The following is a 24,402-nucleotide window of genomic DNA, read 5'->3' on the forward strand; positions in this document are numbered from 1 at the left end:
TACAGTTAGAGGGGAAAAGGCCATTTGGCACAAGAAAGCCTGCACTTCAAGGCTTATTCATCTCAGCCTCCTCCCTACTTTCTCTCTGCATCCTTCAATTAATCCCCCATAGAAAAAAAATGCTGTCTTGAACTCATTTATTATATTTGCTTTAATGGCTTTATGGAATCGTTTTGCATGTATTAACTGAAATCTAAATACTTTAAGAATGGCATGCTGTTTTGGCCGCAGAAAGCTGTTATTTTAATGGAAGTCATGCGGATATTCACATGAATCACTGTCAGAACGCAGGGGTTAAAATGATAGCTCTTAAACAGAAGTAGCTCTCTCTTAGCTGTAGGATAGATTCACTAATTTTTATCTTTTTTTTTAGAATATTAAGATTATTTCAACAGGGATGAAATGTAATCTCCATCTACAACATGAGAACCATTAGTTACAAACTTATTAATTGATTATCTTACTAATTAGAATATGATTACTGTTGTATGGCTTCAAATTAATTTTAAACTACTTGAATTAAAAAAACAAACACAGATTGCATCTATTGCAATTCTGAATACAAATATAATAGAGCTATGAATGCTAATTAGCATTTTAATTAGCCTTTCAGCACAGAAATGAGTGTAGATATAACACATTGTGCATCAAAATGTTCATGTTTGGTGTTTTGGTAAGGATATGAATCGCTAAGGATAAGTAGCACTATATAAAGTAGATGACTATGGCAAATTTGGCTTGTCTCCATGTCAGCGTGCTGTCAGTTCACTTGTTTGCTTCATTGCACTGAGCTAAACGTCCATGAGTGCAGAATCTTAATACAGACTTATTAATTATTTTTGGATTTGGCCTTAGGAGCAAACTTACAGCTTTCTTATTAAAGAGAACACTTGCAGTAATCTTAATGTACCGAGGACTGCTACCAAAGAAATAAAGAACAATTTACTCCAGTACCCAGATACATTCCTATTTAAATTCCAGAAGTGCAATTTCTTTCTCTCACAAACGCGCATAGTGGGACAAGCTGTTGTTATAGGATCTCAAATGCCAAACCTTTAGGACAAAGTCTAAGTGCTGAAAAGAAGTGAACTGATAGTTCAGCAGATGGCAGAACTTCCTCTAAGCCATCATCTTGGAGGTTGGAGGAAGGGGTTACTGTTGCACCTCAGTGCTTGAAAACTGTGGGTTGCTTAAATCTGGCAGTTTGTCTTCAGAAATAGGGAGAATTTATAGAATTATATTATTGAAGAAAGCATTTTGTTATTATGAGATGTTTGGAATTTTTGCAGGAAATTCCCTACCTAAAGGAGCTAAGAAAACGCTGTCTGGCTGAGATGAGTTTCGTAGGGAGCCCAGATTCCTCATCTGGCCTACTGATATTTAGGTTGGCAACTCCCGTTATGGGTTTTAGGTGGGGATGTACATGTCAATAATTAACAAAGAACAACCCAAGAGGATGTGTTAGTGAGCAGGGGCGAAGCAGTCATTGGTGCAAAACCATGCCAAATACAGTAGGACTGTCATTTTGTCGCATGATCTTTGCTAGCAAATTAAAAATGTATGCCTTGAGACGCATGAAACGCTGATGCCTATGTCAAGAGGAAGATATTCTTATAGTTAAGGTACTGGTGCATTGACTGTGCTGCAGGACTGGCGGTGCTTCAAAGGTGTACCTGCCAGCCTCATTGCATCTATGTCAGGAGGAAGCTGAACGTGCATCAGGGAAAAGAGGCAAGTGGCAAACGGCCCGGGAGGCAGCTGGGATATGCTCCCGCTGAGGCAGAACGTAGCCTAGATTCTCTCAGGATCTCTTTGGTTTCTAACACAACCCCAAATTGTTGCTGACCCCTTATCACACAGCGTCATCTCTCTGCCTCATTTCTCTAGCGGGTAATTTTTCTTCCCGCCTTCCATCCCTGTTCTGTCTCCTAGCGCGGTACAGTCTGAGATGCCGGATCAGTATCTGTAACAAGCCTTTGTTTCTGTCTGAGCTTTGTTAGAACTACTGTAATACAAATATGCCAGTATTTCAAATGTTTTGACCTATTACGAGGTACCCTCCTCATTCAATTCTTGCAAGCCTTTAAGAACTATTCCTCCTGCAACAGTTAAAGTAGCTATGTGAAATAATTAAGAAGTATGAGGTAATGTTTGAAAGACAAGCATATCATAGTAACTGAACGGCATGGCTTGCATGTTCTCCTCTCTTCTTGTTTTACTATTTTTCTGTGGAAAAAAAAAGTTTGTTTTTTTTCTAGATTTTGCCTCATTCTAAACATGACACCAGGGTGTATAAACAAGAAGGAAAACATTGTTTAATTGTGATCCGCACTGTTTGCGTGTATTGGGCCAACCCTGGCTGATGTTATTCATATGAACTTCTCCATGACATGATCTACACCATTGTGCAAGATAACCTCAATCTCCGTTCCTCTAAGATCTTTGCATTGCTTTACAGAGAGTTTTTCAGCTGGTGTAATTTCCATGACCATATGGAAGTTCATGGAACTTTTGACAATTTGCCCCCTCTAAGGACTCCTCTATCAGAACAAATGGGCTTTTAAATTTACTGATGTGACACCAACATCTAACATAAAACCTCTTTATACTGTTAGAATGGTGTAAAGGGACCTTCGCATTGCTGGAAATCAGGCTTATTCTGCTAATTCCTTTTCTGTGTTTATATTTGTATTTCAAAAACAACAAAAAAGGTATGTAAGGAGCATTAAAAACCTAAATATATATATATCCAATTTTAGCATACCTATATCCAATTTTAGCAAGGTTTTTATTTCTCTGTGCCTATCATCTCAGGAAGATATTTATTAGGCTATTAGCTATATTTTAGTTTTGCTAGGCTGTTTTAGTTTTGTTCCTCATCATGCCTTTTTGTTCCAGAGACAGTGTAAATACCTAAGCTACTACTGGTAACCCAATGAAGCACTTTACTAAGCATCTCCTGAAAAGAAAGTGGGTCAGTTTTCTGACATTCAGTCATTAATCTAATGAAGCACATGGTAATTGCAAACAGTCAAAGTATGAGTCTATACTATTCCCTTTAATACTAAAAATCCCAAGATACTGAACCACCAGATATAAAATTCTGTAACGCAATGCTTATGTGAGTTCAATAGCCTATTTTGTAATGCTTTTTGGTCTCAGAAGGATACAGATTGATGATATTTGGTACTAAGTTCTCAGATCAGCACTTACAAGGCATTTCTTAAATCTTTCTTGCCACTTTCTGTCTAGTCAATTGGAAAAATCTGTCCTGAGAGTAATTGAAAATTGCCCCAGATTGTCACTGAGTGATTTACAGAAATACTCTTTGATTATAGTCCCAGATGGTTTTATATTTTACTGGCCATCATACTGCACTGAAAAAAAAAATTGTCAGCTGTGGACAACTAGATAATTGGCGTAGTTTATTCCAAAAAATTATGTCTATTTCTTCAGGCAATCTCTTGCAAGGTTAAAAAAAAATCAATACCATAAATCACGATTCAATGAAAATATGATGGCCTTACAAGGTCTGATAAACTGTATCCAAATGTTTATTTTGCTTCAGCAGTATCACTTTTCTGCGGGAGGCAGAAAAGGCAGCTGAGGGACACATTTTATATCAGTCCTTTCCTTGGATGGCCTCCCGTTTAGATATACAGTATGTATGTCTTGGTCATCTTTGAGAAGTGCACGAGTTTTTCACCCGGATTTCGTGGGCAGGTAAAGCAAGTTCATAAAGCGTATTACCACTGAGGTACACTTATGTTAGTGGGCTGTAGTAGGTGACAGAGAAGTGATTTCCAGAGGTGCTTGTACCAATGACAACCTTCAACTCTGAGAATAACCTTAGCGGTCTGACGGTTTTAAAGGCAACCACATGCTGAAGGAACTTGCTGATCTGAAGGATTAAATACACAGCTATTAAAATCGGTATCACCTGAGTCACCTGAATCCAAGCCCACTGGGTTGTAATATATCTGAAGTGTACGGCATCAATAAAAGATGCTTTAATCCTAATTTCAGTATCAGTTTTGCCCAGTAGCTGGTATTTGTGAAATGCCTTTCCAGATCTTCTGTAACCCTGTGCAAAATGAGGAGATGTACTGAAAAATATTGGAGGGGAAAAAAAGTGGATAATGGAAATCATGACAGAAAGAAATAAAGTAGGAATGACAGGTTCTCAGACAGACTAAAACATTGCTGAGAAGTGAAGCCTGAAAACTGCCCAATATTCAGATCTGTCACATGTGCAGCAGGAAAACATCTTTGGAAAAAAAAAACAGCTAGAGCTCAAAATATCTTTCTGCTGAAGGCACAGCAAAGCAATGAAGCAGAGGTCTTGCAGGTCTGGTATCAGGAAAGCCAGCTGCTTCAAAGTGACAAAGGTAGTTGGATATTAATGACATTGTTTTAAAATGAACACAGGGAAAACGCATCAGTATTTCTCCTGGGATAATTTTTATCATTCCAGCTAAAAAAATTACTAAAAACTACTGCAAGGCCTGGAATGTAAAATGCTGGCAGAAGGATAAGTAGCTCATTCTTAAAACGAATAAATCCAGTGCCACTTTAGCTCCTTTTTTATCATCCAGGTGTTAGGACTGAAAGTCTTTCCTAGCATTCGGGAGGCACAGGAACACATGCAGAAAGCCTGTTCTTGTCTGTACAAATGACTGTATCTTCTGTTTGCTGTGTATTCTAAAAACTTGTTTTGTCCAGCCACATTTAAGTAGACGCCACCAGTTAAGGATATGCACCTTCCTGTTGGGCATCACCGCTAGGGTTTGGACAACAGAGGCTGCACGGTGCCCTCGTCTGCAGGGGGCGGCGAGCTGCCCCGCGCCGGTTCCAGCTGGTTCCAGCCGGTCCGTCCCGGCTGCGCGCAGCCCCCGCGCCCGCAGCGGCCCTGCCCAGAGGAGCCGGCGGCGGCTTTAGCAGAGGGCGGGAGCGGCGAGGCGGGAACGTGTGGGGAGAGAGGGGAAGAGACGCGGGTGGAGGAGCGAGGCGGGAGGCACGTGCGGGGGGACGGGGCGGGGGCGGCGGGAGGAGGCGCGTCTCGTCTCGGGGGCCGCGGCCGTGGGGTCCCCGCCGGGGCAGAGGAGCCGCGCAGAGCAGGAGGAGAAGGGTGAGAAGCCCGTTGCGGCGGGGAGAAACGTGCAGGCGCTGAGCCCGGGCTCCTGCGCCGCCCGCCCGTCGCCTCAGCGCGGGGGCTGGGAGGGAGGGAGCGAGCGTGAGGGGCGGCGGCGGCGACGGGGGGAGCGGAGCCGAGGGAGGAGAGGTGTTGGGCTGCGGGGGCCCTGGGGAAGGGGGGCAAGGTGTTTCCTCAAGTGCTTGTGTAGTTGTTTGTGTTCTCTTTGTTTCCCAATACCTGTATCTAGGCTAATTGGTGATCAGTTAAATTAAGTGAAATTTGCTGAGTGATGACTTTTACCCATTACAACCTCACAAAAATTATTTTCTAAGAATAAATGTGTTTAAAAAGAATCGTTACTTAGAGATAAGGTTAATTTTGTTATTATACATGAGTTAATGTGAATTGGTCTTTTTGCTTTTTTTTAGGATCCTGACATACTGATGGAACTCGATGACAATTGGAGGAAAGTTCAGAAGCTTTTCCCTTTTCAGCTTAATGGTAAAAATCTCTTAAATAATCACTTAAAAAGAAAAGTTATTTGTTATTTGATGGAGCACATGGATTCTAGCAAGTAGTAATAACCAAACTAAATTCTAAGGTGATAATTATAAATAAGCTCACTATTTGGATATCATAAAAGAAAGCACATGCTTAAGAGAAATTGCTCATATTTGAAGGTATTAAAAGGCTTAAATTAGCAAAAATGAGCTAGAATCCTTAAACTAAAATTTGGAGAAGTCATTTGAGAATGGGAGAAAAAACAAATTCTGAACTTTCAATCTAAAAGAGTGGTCAGTTTGCTGATCCTGACAAAGTAATTGTAAGTGTCGCTGCCCACTTAAAGTATTGATTTTGTAAATGTGAAACTACTAATCACGTACCAGCACTTTTTGCAAAGATATAAATGATCCATGTGAAGTTGGAGGAACTGCTAAAAGATGGCACTGATATCAGAGCTGTCATCTGTAACACATCTCGCCTTTCTTCCTCTCAGTAGTCTAACTGTCCTGGGTCATGTAAAACTCATGAGTACCTTTGAGAGAACTGTCGTGCTCTTCTGTCATCATCTCCGTGCATTGGAGAGCTAGACATTCCAGTTCATACCTTTTCCTCATTTTAATGTGTATGTTACAACTTCAGATGTCCATGAGGTAATACCATAGATCTGATCAAAGAAAGCACGTCTTTTTTTCTTGAAGGAAAAAAGGAAATTGTCGTAAGGTCTTCTATTAAATTGAACAAAGCCTTTAATGAGCTGTGTTCTGTGGCATGTGATGATGCCATTAGCAAAGTTGCTGTGCAGTAGCTTTCCTCTAAAGTCACACCTTGTTTCGCTTGTGTGAAATTTAATTAGTTAGGTTTCATCAATAATCACTGAGAGCGAAGTGTCTCTTGATTATGTGTTTGGCTTGTGTACTTCAAAAGTAGGAAGTGAATTCTGTCTGCAACCTAGACCTTTGCAAAGATGTCCTCCAGTGCCTATTTTCTGACAATGACAAAACATTATAAGGCGTTTATGGGATTTTTGCTTGCTACTTTTTTTTTTCCATCTGTGAACAGCAAGCAAATGCCTGTAGAGAGAGAAAAGCCTACTGTGAGAAAAAACATTGAGAATTCCTGTGAGAATTGCAGTTAGTATAGCAAACGAATGTTGTTCTAGGCGCTGAGTTATTGGAAGTCAGTTCTGTGTGTGCATCTGAGACAGGTTTTTAACTAGCTAAGGACATTTTGGAAAAAGGTGTCATGGCAACTGGAATATTTCTGTTTAAGTAGCAGCAGCTGTGGAAGAAGCAGGAGGAAAAAGAATTGGGCCTTGGGCACTGGAGTTGGGGTTTTGCTGACAGGTTCTCTGAGCACAAGAAGATCCCTTTGAGGGGCTGCAGGAATCCAGATTTCTGGAAAGTGGCACAGATGTAACTTGCAGAGCAGATGATGGTGCAGCATCTGAGAGGGAAATGTGGACTGAGATGTCCAAAAAGACTCGTGGGAGTTTTGCCTAACCTTTGATGAAAATCTGGTGCCTAGGGAAGCACAGAATTGCCTGTTACTGGGCAGACTGATTCAGAGAGGTCTGTGGGTTCACAGAGCACAAAACTGCGTTAAAATCCTTTTAAAAAATACATGAACTTCTTGATGTGTTAATTAAGAAATGGCCAAATAGTCTGTCATCTTCTAGCTCTGGAGTACAATACCATTATAAATAGGACATGTTTCCATTCATTAGTTAATTAAAGTAAAAATTGAATGGGAGATTGAGAAATTGGTAAGAGCGGAAAACAAGTGTAGTTACGGTTGCACAGGCTGGAGTTCAAAAGCATGTGTTTTTATCTGACTTATTTCTCAGCAAACACCCTACTCTTTAACAGTTTTGCTTAAGGAGATTGCTAAACTGGAAGAGAGACTTCTTCCATAAAACCCTGTTAAAAATGTATGTTAATATGAGCCAGGAACCAGGAGCTGAAAGTGTGGGTTAATTTCTCTTTTTGTTACCGTATGTCAAACATACCTCAATAATTCTGAACCATATTCTAAGCTGATAAATAAGTAAGCAATACAAGAATTAGACCTATAAAGCCTAAACAAAAGCTCAACATTTCCACCAGTTGGAGTACAACGACATACACTGCGTTTTTTCTGTCCCAGTAACTGTTATAATTTGTTGGCAAGGGCTGAGGTAAGTACTTTGCAGCCAACATTCTCCCTGTAGGCATTAAACAGTTTACCTGAATGATGTACGTTGCTTCTGCCAGCTTAAGGCTTTGAGTCTAAAATCTTTTTTCCTCGATATTTGGTCGTTTGCACAAAAGCATAATATGCTTGCAGCTGCACCAGAAGGCTGGTTCCTCTTCAGCTGGGGCCAAGAAATCACAGCTGTGTGAAGTGGCACATATCATAAACAATTAGGCAAGGGAATCATTTTTTAAAGCATTCATCCCCTCAGCTACACAGTGATCAGAAAATAATGAAATGCCCTCCCATCAAAGGAAAAATATCTTAGAACCTGATGAAGCAGATGGGCTGGTTTAATAACAGATTGAGGCAGCATTCGCCTCTACAGCACTAGTACCTGTAGTAAAGCTGTGAGAATTTAAAACCCATTTGACATGAGATAGTATGTGTATTCCAGTTGTTGCTGAGGAAGAAAAATCGGCTTGCAAAATCATCAGTGGGACTATTTTTAATTGTGTCAGAGAAGAAGCAGTGGAGAGGCTGAGCTGTTCTCATGTTTTTTCCAATCCAAAGTTTGAACCAAATGGAGGTACAATGTAGGGGAATGAATATCTTTGCAGCGTCCAGTCCACATGAAAAGAGGACGTTCGCTTTTAAAAACGATAATCGGCAACTTTTGATTAGCGCTTTGATTTTTTTGAAGACTCTTCTCCTGGGTTACAAGCGCGACAGCTTCAGCAGCATTGACTTAACCTTACAGTGAGAAGAATGCCTCTTCTTGAATTAATACTCACTACATAAAATCTATGAGAATCTCTCAGTCACCAAATGGAAACATAGAAACCCGCAGGCTAGAGTTAGGGTCCTGTAACTCGGTTGAGGTACTCTGGATGTCAAGGCAGAGTTAAGCCATGGATAGAGGGGCACAGTCAAGATAACTAGATGCAAAATAATTGTAGGCAGAAAGCTAAAATATACTTGAAAATACCAGCTACCAATGTAAGTACTGATGGCTGTTTTCCAGACATCATAATTTTGTTGATTTGGAGGATTTGATTTGTACAAATGTATTTAAACAAATAACTATAAATGAGTGTAACCATCAGTTCAGAAGAGTAAATTTTTCCTATTATTAGTCAATTTAAAAAAAAAAGGGGGGGGGGTTAATACACTTGTGATGGCTAATACTACATTTCACCACAACCAGCCATTAAAAATGGGAACCATTAATAATGGAAAAAATGGGTAAAAATGCAGAGGACTAGGAAGCTGAAAGCAGTACACAGATGGTTAGTGGGAGACCTGTTATGTATGAATATTTTTGTCAAAATATATATTAATGAACAACATTTGGTTGTATCTTGGATCATATGATATTTGACACCAGTCCTGCATAGAATTAAGCACACGCTTAATGTGAAGTGTGGGGTAGTTCTGTTGCAGAAGCGAGACTTCATCCAACTAAAAGTTATACATGTCTGAAAATGTTTTTTATAACTAGAGAAGTGCAGAAGTGTTTTCAGGCATGAGTTTTGTTTTTTTTTTTTTAAACTAAATTAAGTGTTGCCATTTCCACTTAATGTTTATACAGCTATCATTATAAATGATCAGAAGAAGGATGTAAAAGATAATGAATTCTGAGCACTCAAATATACAAGGTGAAATTCTAGATCGAGTGAAGTGAGTGCAAGCTTCATCATCCAACGGAGCCACATTCCCTAACCTTTTCTGTTCTCTTTATCAACCAGTGCAATCTAATATCTGATAACAATAGGTCTGGAAACCAGGGCTTGATTATACTACTGCTTGTGAAGCCAGCTTCTTTTTTCTTTAAATCACAGCGTGTGTTTATCAAAAAGTTTTCAGTATTTCGATATGTAACCTTCTGTATAATATAGTTACACATAAGAACAGAAATCTAAAATTGATCTTTTTGTAGCTGTGTTGTATCTGTTCCTTGTCTATTTTTTACATTCTGTACTGTATAGCAGCTGATTATCTTACTGACGAAGTATACTGTCCTGCCTTTGGCATTACAAAATCAAAGAACAAAAAATGTATTACTGTTTATTTAAGTAACAGCAAAATTTTCCTCCATGACCTCTACATTTTTTACTTTTGATAGTGATGTATGAAGGCAGAAAAACAGTTTGACTTTCAGATACACAACAGAGGTTATGCTGGCAGTAAACAAAAATCCTCTTTCAAATATCTGCAGGAAGCAAGCTTGATGTGGAATTCACTAAGGGAGAAGAACCTGGAATGCAGGTAGTTAGCAATAAAACTGTAGTTCCCAAATACACTAAAGAATATGAATGAAAGATGATATGGAAATATTTGCAACTGCAAATCATTGTTTCTGTGTGTTTTCCTACTTTATTATTTGCAGTATACATATAACAGTTAAAAATGCAATAATTAAAATGTTACCAATTTTGAAGAAGCATATGGCAGCTGTGTAGAAGATTTGTTTCTGTAGACTAAATGTATTCTAGAAGTGTATATGTTATTTACCTCTATTGGCTTTTAAAACATGTAAGCTTTACTTAGTATATTATTAAAGGGGGGGTAACACACTTAAAGAAAAATACAGTAAGTAGCTGCTAACAATACCTGCAGAAATGTTCCATACTTAAATAAAACTGAGAAAAAGACGTTACAGCAATCTTAAGTCTACCCCCCAGTGTATAAAGGTTGGATAATTATCTGATAAATGTTCAAGAGCCCTAATATATAATGAAAATTGTATATGCCTTTGTAGCATGATTTGCCATTGGAAATATTTGTATGGGTCAGACAGACATGGAAGGGTAGAGTAATAAAAGAAAAAAAGGATGAAGCAGCTTACTTGGGATAGAGAGTTTTTCAGTCATTTCCAAACTAATCTAATTCCTTTGGCATGTGGAATGAAAACTTCCCACAATTTTTGAGTGCAGGACAGAGCCTTCTGTGTGTATTCTTTTCCTCTCTAGAGCATACAGAGTGTATGTATTCATGCAAAACAGATGTAGGGGTTTGTGTGTGTCAGAATGGAGTACAATTAGGAAAAAAAATAGGTTAATGAAAATGTTGTCAGTCTTTGTCAGCAAGTTTGCCTTTAAGAAGTCCATTCTTTAAATACTGGGTTACAACCTAACTTGTCATCCATAAACAGCGAAAGATTTCTAAGGCAGAAAGTACTTGCCCAGAACCTACAGTGATGCACTACAAGGAAAGCCATCCGAGTATTTCTGCTGGATAGCTCTTCAGAAAATGGGTGACAGATGGGGCAACATAATCCTTATGAAGTGGGGAATCTTTCCTTATTGCCACAGTTGCAGAACATCTGAAATATTTTTTGCCTGTTTTTCATGCAGGTTAAAGTTTTTAGGCATTCCTAACACCTCCTGTGTTAACTGTGTGCTATTTTGCATGTACATGGTTTCCATTTAAAGCGCCTGAGTTAAAGGATAGAAAACAATTAACTTTAGAAATTGGATAGCAGAAATGCTTCTCCATTTTTTTTTCCTTGCCCTTAACCTGAGTTTCATAGGTGCTCTACATGATCTTATATGTATAAATATGTATATGGCCCAGAAATATTGGATTAGGTTTGACCTTCAATATATTCTTCTCTTGAATCAATGAGAAATGTTTGGTATTTGCTATTTTAATTTTTCTTCACACATTGGCAAGTGGATTTGCCACTGTGAAAATAAAATCTGGCAGCAGGATCAGTATCTTATTCTCGATATAGTAATAGACAGGAAACTGATTTCCTTAGAATACCTCCTTTGGATTCGGACAGTGGAAGAATCCAAAGTCCAAATCAAGCATTTAGAGAAAAAGCAAAATCAGCATAGGTGTGTCTGAAGCCAAAAGTAGACAAGACTTTGATTTGAAGGATCTGTGTGATTATTTTTTAAAAGCTTGACAGCAATGCAGGTTTGTCTGACTTGATTTTTCACATTTTTTTTATTGTGGTTGGTCATATTATCTAGGAGGAGGAACTCAAACCCTATGTCACTGGAATGGAGCAGGTGAAAAATTTGTTTGAGACCTGTGCGGTTGGTAAGACCCCTCTCTCGCACAACAGAAAAAACAGATTTGCTGAGTTGTGTTCCTGAGGGAGTTTGTTTCCATGTCAGTAGAATATTGTTGTAGGAGTCCTGTCAAAGATGATGTGAAATTAGGAGAAAGAAAAAGACAGAACTGTTTGCAGTCCAGAAAGAAACATTGAATGGTAAGAACAGAAACTACACGGTGGTCTTGAGGCTTGAGCATCCTCTGACTGGCCAAGTGCCTGTGCTGAGTAGCAAGTTAATTCCTTTCCTGCTAAGTTTCTCTGAGGTTTCATAAGTGTGTTTTCTGCATCTGGATAGAACCAAGAGCTTTCAAAAGCCTTTGAGGAAGAACAAGTGGAAGGGTCCCTAATTCATAATGAATCATCCAGTAACTCAGTGATAAGGTCATTTAGCTGAGATATGCGAGCCTGTTCAGACCAAAGATTTGGTCTTCAGTTCCCCACACTTTAACAAGTACGGGTTCTCATTCTTACTCCAAAGTCTCTCTTGGACCCAGGGAACACTGGCAGTTTTATCACAATTTTTTTATTTAAATGAAACTTTTTTAGGGGCTTCCTGTTTAAAGTCTCAGTCAGCTCTAATGATGAGCTAAAGCAACTCCATTGTCCTCTGCAGCCTGAGCGCACAAAGGGAATTAGTCTCTTTTATGTTGTTCTTTAGGCTAAGCATGCCTTCAGTGTGTCTTCGTATCCAGGCTGAAGAAACGTTTAATCTAATAAGCTTTTATTTGACATCTCTGAAAGGACCCTTCAGCCCTCATGCAGCTACCTAAATTTGGTCCTTTTCCTTCACTTCCCCAAATGAGGATTCCTCTGCCAACTTGGGCTGTATTGGTTACTTACAATTCTAGCTGGCCTTTTACATTACGTTCGTTCTCCCTGGCTGAGCAGAGCAAAGAGTGACCTTCTCTTCAACTCACTCGTTTATTTTAAAATACTAGTCTTATCAGCTTAATGTTGCAATAATTGTTCTTTTTTCCTGTTTATACTATGCTGTTTTTCTGACTCCGGGACAATCCCCTTATTTATCATTCTATTTCACTGAAAATGTTGCTGATACAACATGAATTATCTCTACTTCATAGCATCTATCATTCAGAATGAAGTTCAGTATCTGAACTTTGCAGCCTCTGGCATGTTATCAGCTGCCATCCAGATAGGTCAGTCATTTGTAACATGTTAACTCCAATTCTTTATTTTCCTTTATAAGTTGCAAGGTCACCTTAAACCCTGGAAAAGGCCTAAAGAGCAGTGAAGGATGAGTGGGCAAGGAAGTGATGTATTCACTGTTGCTGTAACTTGGATGCTCCAAACAGAATGCTATACAAAATACTAATAATGTATCATAAGAAGGAAAAGCAATTCAACAAAACACCACAGTGGTTAGTCAGATCCTTGTCTGCCAGCAATTTCATCTCTGGTTCCAGAAAATGCCGTTGCAACTCAGAATTGTTTTACCCTTGCCCTGCCCAGGTTCACAGTTCAAAAAATGGCTGGCTCCCTGTGAGTCTTTTTTCTAGTTCTCCACAGCTTTTATGACTCCTCCCTAGACTCTCAGTATAAAGCTGACAGGTTATTTATTCCTAATTTAATAAGGAAACCAATGTCTTACTCATATCATTGTTCTGAGGAAGTCACCGAAAGTACTCTGCTTTTTGTCTGAATTTCAGGGAGCTGGTATTAAAGCTGTACTGACCAGGGAGGTATGTGTATTTATTGTATTTTTGGCTTTAATGCTCCTTTCAGTAGTCAAGACTGCATCGTTCTGAACATTTGTACCTGTTCTGGAAAAGATGAGAGTTGTAAACTAGCAAATTTTCCATGAAACTATTTTCTCAAAGCTATTGCGAGTAGCTTAATCTCCAAAGGACAGAAGATCTTAACAAAGCAAGGTATCTCACAAGCACAATAGGAGATGAAATTCATTGTGACAGCTGCAAGGTAAGGCACACTAGAAGGAACAATTGATACATTGATGGGATCTAAATTAACTGTAACTACTCAGGGAAAAAGTCCTAGCTGTCATTGTGAACAGCTCAGTGAAAACCTCTGCCCAGTGTTCAGTAATGATTAAAAGCCAAGCAAGACGTTACAATGTGCTAAGGAGAGAATAGAGACTACTTTTGAAAATGCTGTAAGGCCGTTCTGTAAATCAGTGTGGGAGCTCACCTTGAACCATGTGTTCGGTTTTATCACCCCATCTCAAAAAGGATGCATCAGAAATAAAGAACAGAAGCCCTGAAAGTCTACCTTTTCAGGGAGATTATTGGGTCAGATTCCTTCTTTGATTTATACCCTGTGCTGTCCCTTTGAAATCAAATGGTTCTCCAGGTTACAAATCACTATAGAATATGACCTATTTAATTTAGAGAAGAGATGCATAAAAAATACTTATGGTGAGGACACACAAACTAGCAGATGACACACTGCAAACAGATTCTTTCCTTTTTGAACAACCCTAGCTCTTAAAATGACCAGCAATGCATAAAAGGAAATACAAGCATATAACTTTATAAACAGGCATCTGATACTTGCTTTATAGGAAATACATCCTCTTTTCCCTCCAGTTGTTCCTGATTAAAAATAATTTTGGGAGTCAGAGGGAGAAGAAGGTGAAGATACCAACAGAAGTAAGGATTGGGTAGCAGTATGCAAAACTGATTCAGGAAGAATGACTCAAAATGAAGGGCAACTTGGACTAAGGTGCAGCGAACTGCAGGAGAAAGATACTGACCTCACTGATGAAGGAGATAAAATCGGGCCAATATGCAAAAAAGACCCAGGAGTTGATAAACAGGGCAACAAGAGTTGGAGCACAATTCTGAGAAACTTGATAGAGTCTTAGAGGACATGATGTGTTAAAGCAGGGAAGAGGTACAAATTGCATCCATGTCTGTGGTGGTGCTGCGGAAAAAGCACCTGGTTGCTGAACAGATCAGTCAGTATGTTTGATCAGGATTTTAACAAGGTCTGCAGTGGGGGTTTACATTAATTTGTAGCTAGCCTAAGAAAGACTGTTTAGGTGCTAATTAGAAGTCTTTTGAGTGCTCCTGTGTTTGAAACATTGTTGCCTTAACTAACTCAGAAGTTCTTACTCTAGCAAAGCAAAATGAGCTGGTTATTAGTAATGAAAGCTGATCGCAGAGGGAGATGCTCAGGCTGTGAATGTAATTCATAACAGGCAGGAGAGCAAGATTTCAGCAGGGCAAAAAAGGAACATTTCATTCTCTTGTTATGTGCCTTGGCAGGGGAGAAAGCCCAAATGGAGCATGTCACAGAGACTCTGAATCTCAGAGCCAGATTATGTGATTTACAAGAGAGAAGAACACAGGAGAAAAAATCCACTCTTAAGACTCATCTTTCTTGGTTTGGTTAATACATGTTACGATCCATTTATAACGACAGTTCACATTGCTGTCTCCACTGAACCAGTCTGGAAGGGGGCAAGCTGTGGTACTTGCTCTGTCTTCCCAGATTGCCCCTTTTCTTTTCTGAGGTTCCAAAATCTGAGAAATTCCAGCTCAAAGGCATTGTTCTGATTGCCCTTGCAGGGGTGCATACAGAATAAAGAAGGTTTTCATATCAGTGTTAAAGGATAAACCACAGTATAGACCATTATTTCCTTAAAATAAAGTGGTTTCCTTTAGTATTAGGTAGTTTCAAGCAGAATTGAATAAAGTCATATGTTTTATTTTTCTTTTTGGTTTATTACTTGGCTAAATTGCTGAATTTAAAGAATGAATAATTCTGTGGGTTGGAATGTAGACTGAATATTTCCTCTTGGTTTCTTACTAGAGCTTGGTTGAACTATTTATTACGGTGACAGGTATATTCGTCAAACGTGTGTGTGAACAAATTTCATCCTGTGGGCTGTGCATGACAGTTCGTTTCAGTCACTGGAGTCACATGGCCATGCAGTTCTCTATTTAGATGACATAACCTCTGTAACTGCAAAGAGCGTCTGAACAATTCACAGCAACTTTGGTTTGCTCAGGGGTCTTTAGGGAGCAAAAGACAGCAGAAGAGAAGCAGGCTTCTGGAATTTAATTAAGGATGTAGGAAATAGTCTCCTTTTCTACTGCAGAACCATGACATTGTGTCTGTGTAAATGGCCTTGGTTGTCAAGTGAGGATTTGCATAGACTTTATGAGCATTAATGATGTATTCCCCTGAGAATTGTTTCAGTCCAGCCGTGTATACTGCAAAGGTGAAATAGCACCTGTGCGCGTCCCTTACCAAAAATGATTACCCAGGTGCATCTACTGTGTGCAGAAAACTATAGTTAGATATCATTTTCTGATAATTTTTGGCAAATGGACAGTTACTAACTTTTCTCATGGTAATTGGTGTTTTCCTCAGTAAGGTCACAGAAGGTTTTGCAAGCTATTAGCTGTGAATCTCAACTTTTCTTATGTAGCGTGAAGCACATTTTACATGCAGTTTTTCAATGTTCATGGAAAAAATTTAACTTCTCGGCAGTAGTTTTGTGAAGTGAACCAGAGTTTTTGCATGACAATAATAATTGCTCCAGTTCCTAAAACTAGCAGCAAGCCTGACAAAATATTAATAACATAGATACCTCTAAAGTATTTCTGTTTTGTCTCTTCTTTCCTTTTTTTGGACCAGTTATAAAGAAAGTGTGACATCTCTGCATAAAGCAAGAATTTTCTTAAACAGTATTCTTAGGTCTCCCACACAAATGCAAGTAATTAGGATAACAAAAATATTATTCATCAGTGTCATTACAGGAAACATAGCACTTCAGACAGTGACAACTGAGCCATTGTAGTCAAGTGTCTAGACAACAAGCTGTAGCAGGTGCAGACAATAAACCAGCTTGGGTACACCTCACACTATTTAAAATTCTTTATGGAGCTGCTTTGTGAGTAAGATTGCAGGAGAAGCAAGCAAAAGGTGAAAAATCTCAGTTATAAAAGTTTCAACGCAATTTCTAGAGAGGGCAAGCATAAAAGTTTACAGTTCCCATTATGGCTTTCTCTGAACCAGACAAACCCCTGAGATTACGGTAAGGCAGGCATGCCAGGGTTATAAATATATTTATAGGAAGCACTGGTGCAGTGAGTAAATGGGCTGTTGCTTCCAGCAAGCTCCCAGGAGTAATCACACATGGGCTCCACGGCTTCTCCAAGGGCAGGCATCCTGACAGGCTCTTCCCACAAACAGCAGGTAGCAGTGAACTTTCAGCAGTCTCCGGGTGTGCCCTGAAGCAGATATGTCATGCAGGCTCTTTCTTGCTGCAGCAAATAACTACTCTGTGCAGCCAAATATACTCTCTGTGTGAATATATAACCTACACATGTACCTATTGAGTTTCTCGGGTGCATCTGAGAAGCAATGAACCCAGGAGAAGGTGGGAAGAGATGTGAGGCTTTTATGTTTTTCCTCTTGCTCACCTGCCTGCCGCATTCCTCTCCTTACTCCTGGAAATACTGAGTTACGTAGTGTGGATTCAAGTATGCGTGGATACCAGGAGTGTGAGGACATGTGCTTTGTGAGAATATCTAGTTGATGGCCTTTCAAAATAAAAGAGCGCACTTGTCCAGCTGAGCCATGTGCCCGATCACTGCAGTATGTCTTGTCTTCTCACTCATGCTCTTTCTGGCTGTTTCTTCTGTGTGTGTTCTCTGTTTTGTTTGTGTACGTGTGTATTTGTGTGTGTGTGTGTGCTCACACTAGCGAACATCAAGCTGGACTAGCTGGCAAGCAGGACAAGAGGTCTGGGTGCGAGCCACCGGACATAGAGGTCGCGGGTGGTTATTTGTGTGAGTGTGCTCTGTGCTCACGTGGGTGCCAGCACAGGCAGTGCCGTGTTCAGTTCTGCATGGCATGGTTTAGTCTCCGCATGCGTGTGCGTATGTGCCTCTCTGGGATATGCGCTCAACCTCCTTGTGGGCTGAAACTGGTGGGACAGAGTGCAGCCTCTGCAAATTCGCTGATGATACAAGACGGGGAGGAGCGGCTGATGTGCCAGAGGGCTGTGCTGCCACTCAGAGGGACCTCGACAGGCTGGAGAGATGGGCGGAGAGGAACCTCATGAAGTTCAGCAAAGGCAAGTGCAGGGTCCTGCACCTGGGGAGGAATAACCCCATGCACCAGGACAGGCTGGGGGCTGAGCTGCTGGAGGGCAGCTCTGCAGGGAAGAGCATAGTTTATCTATTAGTATTATAGTAATACTATACTTCACTGTCAGTACTATTACCTGTAATCTAGTACTTTGCTACTCTAACTGCAAACTTTTTTCTCCAGGATCAGCTCTCTCACCAGAGAAGTTCATAGAAACTGAAAGATGAAACGCATGTAAAGAATGAAATGAAATCTTGCAGGTATAGACAGAAAATAATCAGATAATTGTGACTGTTATAAAGGGATATCACGTGGAAATCTGAGTTAAGGAAAATTAATACAGCCCAATAATTTTACAGTGAAAGTAATGGTGAGTAAAATGTTCAAACTTAACTTTGCAAACAACTTTTCTCTCCAGAACTTCAATGACCATAGTAAAATACTGACGTTTTTAGATGGCATTTTATCATTGCTAGGGTTTATAAACCAATATAGGAAAAAATCTTAATAAATGCTAGTTAGAATGAAGCAACAGAAACCTTATGGCAGGAATGATATTTTTAATAAAAAATTGAAGTAAGACATTTAAGAGATGACTTATCTGGAAAACTTTGTTGTTGTTCTCCACAGTTTCTATCTCCTTAAATTAGTCTCTAGTTGTAGATTACAGTACAAACTGGCAGAAATTTTAGTGCTAAGCCTTATTAATAAATGAAGGTATGTACCATTTTTCCTGACATCCTTAAAATAGTGTCTTTCTTGCATATCAGTTTCCAAATAAGTAGACATTTATTTTGGGCTGATTGTTCTATCTTAAAACTGGACTGTGTTTGCATGGGAAGGCTCCAGTTCCTAGAAGGCGTTTAGGCTACCTCTTAATTTTAATCAAGTTGTCAAATGGATCTGAAACGGCAAGAACAGGCCGGATATTGTCCGTGTTCCACTGTGAACCTGCTGTTTTGTTCTACAGAATTTCAGCTTTAATTAGAAAGAAACGGCTGTTCTTTCACACTGTTATAGCCACAAAGAAAATCTCAGACAAGACCAGAAAGGAAGTATAAATGAGGCGATACAAGCGCTAAGGCCTGTCTGTGGCATCGCTCGCCTTAATGAGGTTTTACTTCATGTGGTATTTAACAGTATTATAATTGTTTGTTCCTTTGGTAGAAGGGAGAGGAAGGGATAGAGTTGTAAATAGTATCTAGAAAACAAGTGCTGGTGACGTAGGTGAGCAGTATTTCCTAAGTGTTTCACATATGTTTTTAACAGCTTCTTGCTGGGAAGGAGCCCAGCACACACGATCCATGAATGTATTAAGGCCCCTCTGAAGGGAGATCAGACAAAACAAGGGAGATGATCTTTATGCACTGAAACTCATTAGAAGTTGTTTCTAAAGGCCATTAATTTCTCCTTCAGTTCCCTCGGCAGGTTGCATTCATACCATGAGGCTGGCCAGAAACTGTTCATTAGCATTGGTTAATCTGAGAGTTAATAGAATATTCTGCTGCTTGTTTACTTCGGCGTGTACTTTATCACCTTCTGGAAACATGCTCTGTTTTATCACTTTGAGTTTCTGTTGTCCTGTTTTAGCTAGAGAACATCATGCTGTATAGGTGTTGATCTGACAGCTTTGATCTCCTTCTTTATCACTTCTTGCACTGTTTCTTGGGTTTGATCTTAACTGAGGCTAAGAGTTCCTTAGAGACCCGGTGTGCCAAGTGCCAGCTCAAGGCTTAAGCACAGTAGATAACTGCCTAAGTCTTAAGTAGACTGTCCGTGGAGTAGGAAACAGCAGACTGCCTGTTTTGTGCAAGCCAGAGAAGACAGGGAGTTAACTGTTCCAACACAATGTGTTTCTTTTTTTGCTTGCTCAGCCTTTTCTGCTGTTGCTGTTAATAAAGAGGTAGAGTGTATGGCATGGTAACTGCTCAGCCATAGACCTGCACACCTTTTTTTCCTGCAGCCCTAGAACTAACTGTGCTGCTACAGCAAAACACAATTTTGCTTTTTCTCCAGAGAAAAACCAAGTCTGCACAAGATATATAAGATTATGCATTTCTACAACACTAATGCGTCCTGACTGAGGCCTTTTAGCATACTCATAATAGAAATAAAAAAGAATAGTTGTATCACATACGGGAAAAGTGCTTCATGTAACTGTGATGTTTTTCAGCTGCAATTGTAAGCACCTAGGGGGTGAGTGGTACCGTGTGCTTGTACAGACAATGAGGAGTTTCAATACTGAGAAAATCTTCTGGGAGCTAATGTAATATAAGAGTTTACTACTATCACTATGAATAAGATTCTGCCTGCTTGGGATCACAGTGAATGTTGTCTTATTCAAGACGATGGGAAATTCATTGGCCTTTTATACCACTCGGGTAATCTCTGAATATCGTAATTTCCAGAGAGGTACCTTATTATGATAAATTTATTGCATTTCTGAATAAATTTTCATGTCCATTTCTTTTCTATTTATGAGAACTCGAGCAGCAGCTTAGTCCTAATAAATGTGGAATTATTATGGGAAAACATTTGCTTATTTGATCCATTTGTGTTAGGACATACTAAGATCTGCATTGTCATAAGGATTTGATCATCTCATAATCTCTATTTATTCTCCCTGCAACCCTTTGAAATTCAGTGTTACCCACACATTTTGTAGATAAGGAAAAGCAAGATGAAGCTAGGAACTAATAGGAGTATTTAGATTTGAAAATCAGAATGTAGTATTGCTCAAGATTAAAATTAATGAGTCTCATTTAACAAGACTGCGATATTCACATGTCGCATCTAGCATTTCTGTGAACAGTTTACTGCTGATAAAGAAGTCAATTCCAAAAGCATTAAGGACATTAATGAATTATTTGGAAGTGTTTCGAATTATCAAAGTTAGAATATGACTCAACAGCTGGGTGAAATACCATGAAAATTTTTGTGATACATAGAGGTTGTTTTTATATTTCCAAGCAGAATTGGTGCTAAGGTGGAGGTTTTTCTCAAACTGTTGGGCAAAGTGAGCTATGTGGTAGAGCACAAAAATGCTTTGCACGTTTTATCCATTATCTTTTCATATTGTGGACTGGGTTGTTTGTGGTTGGCCGTGTAAATCACAGGCTGCTATTGTTGCAATGGTTTGGGGTGAGATACACAGGGTAATAGGTGGCAGTTACTGTGGTTTAATTTTAACAGTTTAAAATGTAGTAGCTATGAAGGCCTTTCTCCAGCTAGCCTCTTCCTAGCTGAAAAAAACCTTTAAGACAGTTTGCAGTAGGGAGGTCAGCGTGAAAAATCACGTGGAGAGTCTTGTAGACCAAATAAGAGCAGTAAGACAGGAAAGCAGAGCAGTCAGACAGAGTATGTATGAAAATCTATATGCTTTTTACAGATCCTGCAAATACTAGTAAATCCTTAGAAGTCTGGTTTAAAATGCGCTGTGGCTGTGTGTAATCCAGACCTCAGCAAAGGATTCTGGGAAAACGTTGAGCCACTTCTCATCAATTATTTTCTCCCCATTCTTTCTCAGTGGACCCTTTTTTCTTGCTTTGGTTGAAGAGATCTAGTCCTTAATTAGAATACCAGTAGGGATTTTGCAGGTGAAACTTTTGCAATTCACACATCTGTCTTCTTCAGGAAGGTTATTAGACTAGAGCACAGGCCCATTTGTCTCCTTTCTCAGGCTTCTGACAAACCGTTCTTTGTTCCCTCTGGGAGTGTGGGAATTGTAATGTAGGCAGAAAATTGACCCTGCATGAGAGAGTCTGTGAGAGAAGGAATACATTTAAAAACAATCTTAAAACAAGAAGACAAGCTTCAATTTGCGACATTAAGTAAAACATGTGAAATTGTTGAGGAAAAAGAGAAAAAAGCACTTCTTTGCAGGCTATTAAAATGAAAAATTCTGGCTTAATACTGAAATAGCTTACCTGGTGTTGACATTGCTGTATCCTTTCTGAAAACAGAACATTTGGGTCTGTCTTACCCTGAAGCATTGAAGAGTAGGAAACTTTTTTTTTTTCCTTTTGTCTAGGAAAGCCTAGTCTTACTGATGGAGAAGCGTGGCTGCTTTACACAGAGGGTCCTGTTCATGGGTACATTTTTCTTGCAAACAGCTCACTAAACCACTGAGACCTGCCTACATAAAATGTGCTTCTGGGATGCGTTTTTCCTCTTCTCACCTTTCTGCGCTTTCCTGGACCTCGTCCTTTTATACCTCAGGGCTGAGCGGCATCTCAGAGCGACTGCAACAGGTCTGATAACTTCAGTCAACATTCTGTTGCTCGAGTATCTGTCACCCCCAAATTATTTATTGGAAGGCTGATGGTTTAGACTGCTGTTGGAATCATTGCTCTTCAAATAGATCATTTCTTTATTTCAAGAGCAAAGAGGCAGGAACCATTAATGCCTGCCTTGTAATAATTCAATACCTGCTAATAATTCAACATTACAAGTCCGGCTGAAATCTATAGTTCCTAAAGAGGGATAAGAAGTCCTAGAAGATGGAGTATGATGCATCTCTGCTCTTTGGATAGCTCCATTTCTAAATTAATCTGATACAGATAAGAATGTGTAAATATTAATTAACTAGCAACAAATAAATTGGTTTAGATAAGGTTTCTAAATTTAGAAACAAGTTACTCTTTATTCTCTTCACAGTATGCTGACATTTCTGGTGCTTTAACAGTCAGGTCAATTCTCAGAAAATGCATCGTGTTACTTTTATTCTAGACTAGTTAAATTCTAAATTCCTAAAATTTTGCTGGCTAGCCCCAGAAAACAGCAGGAAGAGCCAAGAAATGATACACAATCAATAATTCATTCATACTGTCTTCTACTCTGCCTCTTCCTCATATATATCTGTTAAGTTGCTTCACTGCCCTAATTCAAACTTCTCTTCACGATTTTCCTCTTTACCGTATCTGGCATAGAGCCTAACAGTAGCTGTGTCCAGAGTATGTATGGGCAGATTTTCTTTCCAGAGGAAACTTCCATTTGTCATGTTCTTGGTGATATGTATCTGTTTTACATCCACCCTAAGCCTGAGTTTCATGAATCATTTTGCATTCCTACACCTGTTTATGTCAGCTGTCCCGTGTAACTTAAGAGTTAATTGAGAGAGTTAATTGTGTGATGCTGGTTATCCTACGGAAATAGGACTAGATTGCTCAGAGGTGGTTAGTATTTGAATGCTCAGTTGTTCTCAGAATTTTGTTTTACCACAATGTCTACTCTCAATTTTTTTTTATTATTATTATTGTTAGTATTAACGACTAATGCAACTTCATTTACAGTTTTTGTGTTAGAGCTCCACTGACAATCGTCAAAGAAAAGTGTTTACTCTGTAGCTTTTTACCGTTTAGTATTACTGTGTATGTGGCTAAATTGTATTTTTTCAGTATATCTTTCTGCCTCTTTCTCTATCTGCCTGTTGTTGTTTTACTTCTATTCATTGTAAGATACTGAGACAATTATCGCAACAGTGGGGTCTGAAAATGAATGGTAATGTCAGGTAATGTAATGGAAGTGCTTTATACGTGGCTCCGTTATTTCCAACATCAGACAAATATATAAACCTGATAAAATAACCAGTAGGAATCAGGCATTTAGAGCAGTACGTTTTGTGCTGGCTGAACGTCTGGAAGGCAGTATCTTTTTATTTGTTAAGTTATGCTGAAGAAACTTTTGGAAGAGCAGAAAGTTCATTGGTGCTTGCCTGACCTATTCCAAGGGGGCCCTTTATTTATTGCAGGTTGCCAAGTTACCTTCTGCTTGGTCATTGAAATCACTTGACATGAAGCTTTTATCTGCTTGTGGAAGGTTGTTGACCGTGCCATTCATCTCAGTAAAGAGTTATTCTGTCACTTTTAGTCATAGCTGCATAAATGTTGTGATGATAATAGTAGAAAACTTTATCTCTTAAAGTGGCAACTGTTATTTTATCCCCTGGAGCAAACTGTCAGGATTCCTAAAGGTCTTATATTAAATTGCAAATCTAGGACCATCATTTCTGAATTCTAATTTTAGTTGCTGAAGTTGGAAAGTGTAGCTCTGAGCAAATGTACACTCAATTAGTGCTAAGTTTTGGAGTTTTTCATCTAACGAAAGCTTTTTCAATTAGTTCAAAATTAAATCAAAACATTTCCAGTTCACTTTTTCTGAAATATAGTAACCAAAAAAATCATCAAGTGCTATGTACTCTAGCAGCATTTTCTTTAATAATGGATTTTCTGTACATAGACAGTTGAAGGTTGCTTGCCTGCTAAGGCAAAAAGGAGCTGATTTTTCAGTAACTGAAGTCCACCATCCTTTCATTAACACCTAACCAAAACTGTGGGACTCTGTAACATCAAACCCTAAAGCTATATTTTAACTGATAATAATTTAAAATAGCTTTCAGCGAACCCTGAATTAACTCTTTGTGAGTGGTTCTCAAGCAAATACCTAGTCC

At 39.2% G+C, this 24,402-nt stretch overlaps 1 long non-coding RNA gene across 1 annotated transcript in view; it reads left to right on the forward strand.

Annotated features, from left to right (window-relative positions):
* The first annotated feature begins 5,051 nt into the window (after positions 1-5,051).
* LOC106487409 (uncharacterized) overlaps positions 5,052-24,402 on the forward strand; it is a 47,113-nt gene continuing 27,762 nt past the window's right edge. The window contains exons 1-2 of the long non-coding RNA XR_010884781.1: positions 5,052-5,128; positions 5,563-5,635. This is a non-coding gene — a long non-coding RNA (uncharacterized lncRNA). The remainder of the gene's footprint in view (positions 5,129-5,562; positions 5,636-24,402) is intronic.

Source organism: Apteryx mantelli, chromosome 8 (genome assembly GCF_036417845.1).
Source record: "Apteryx mantelli isolate bAptMan1 chromosome 8, bAptMan1.hap1, whole genome shotgun sequence".
NCBI classification, from domain to species: Eukaryota; Metazoa; Chordata; class Aves; order Apterygiformes; family Apterygidae; genus Apteryx; species Apteryx mantelli.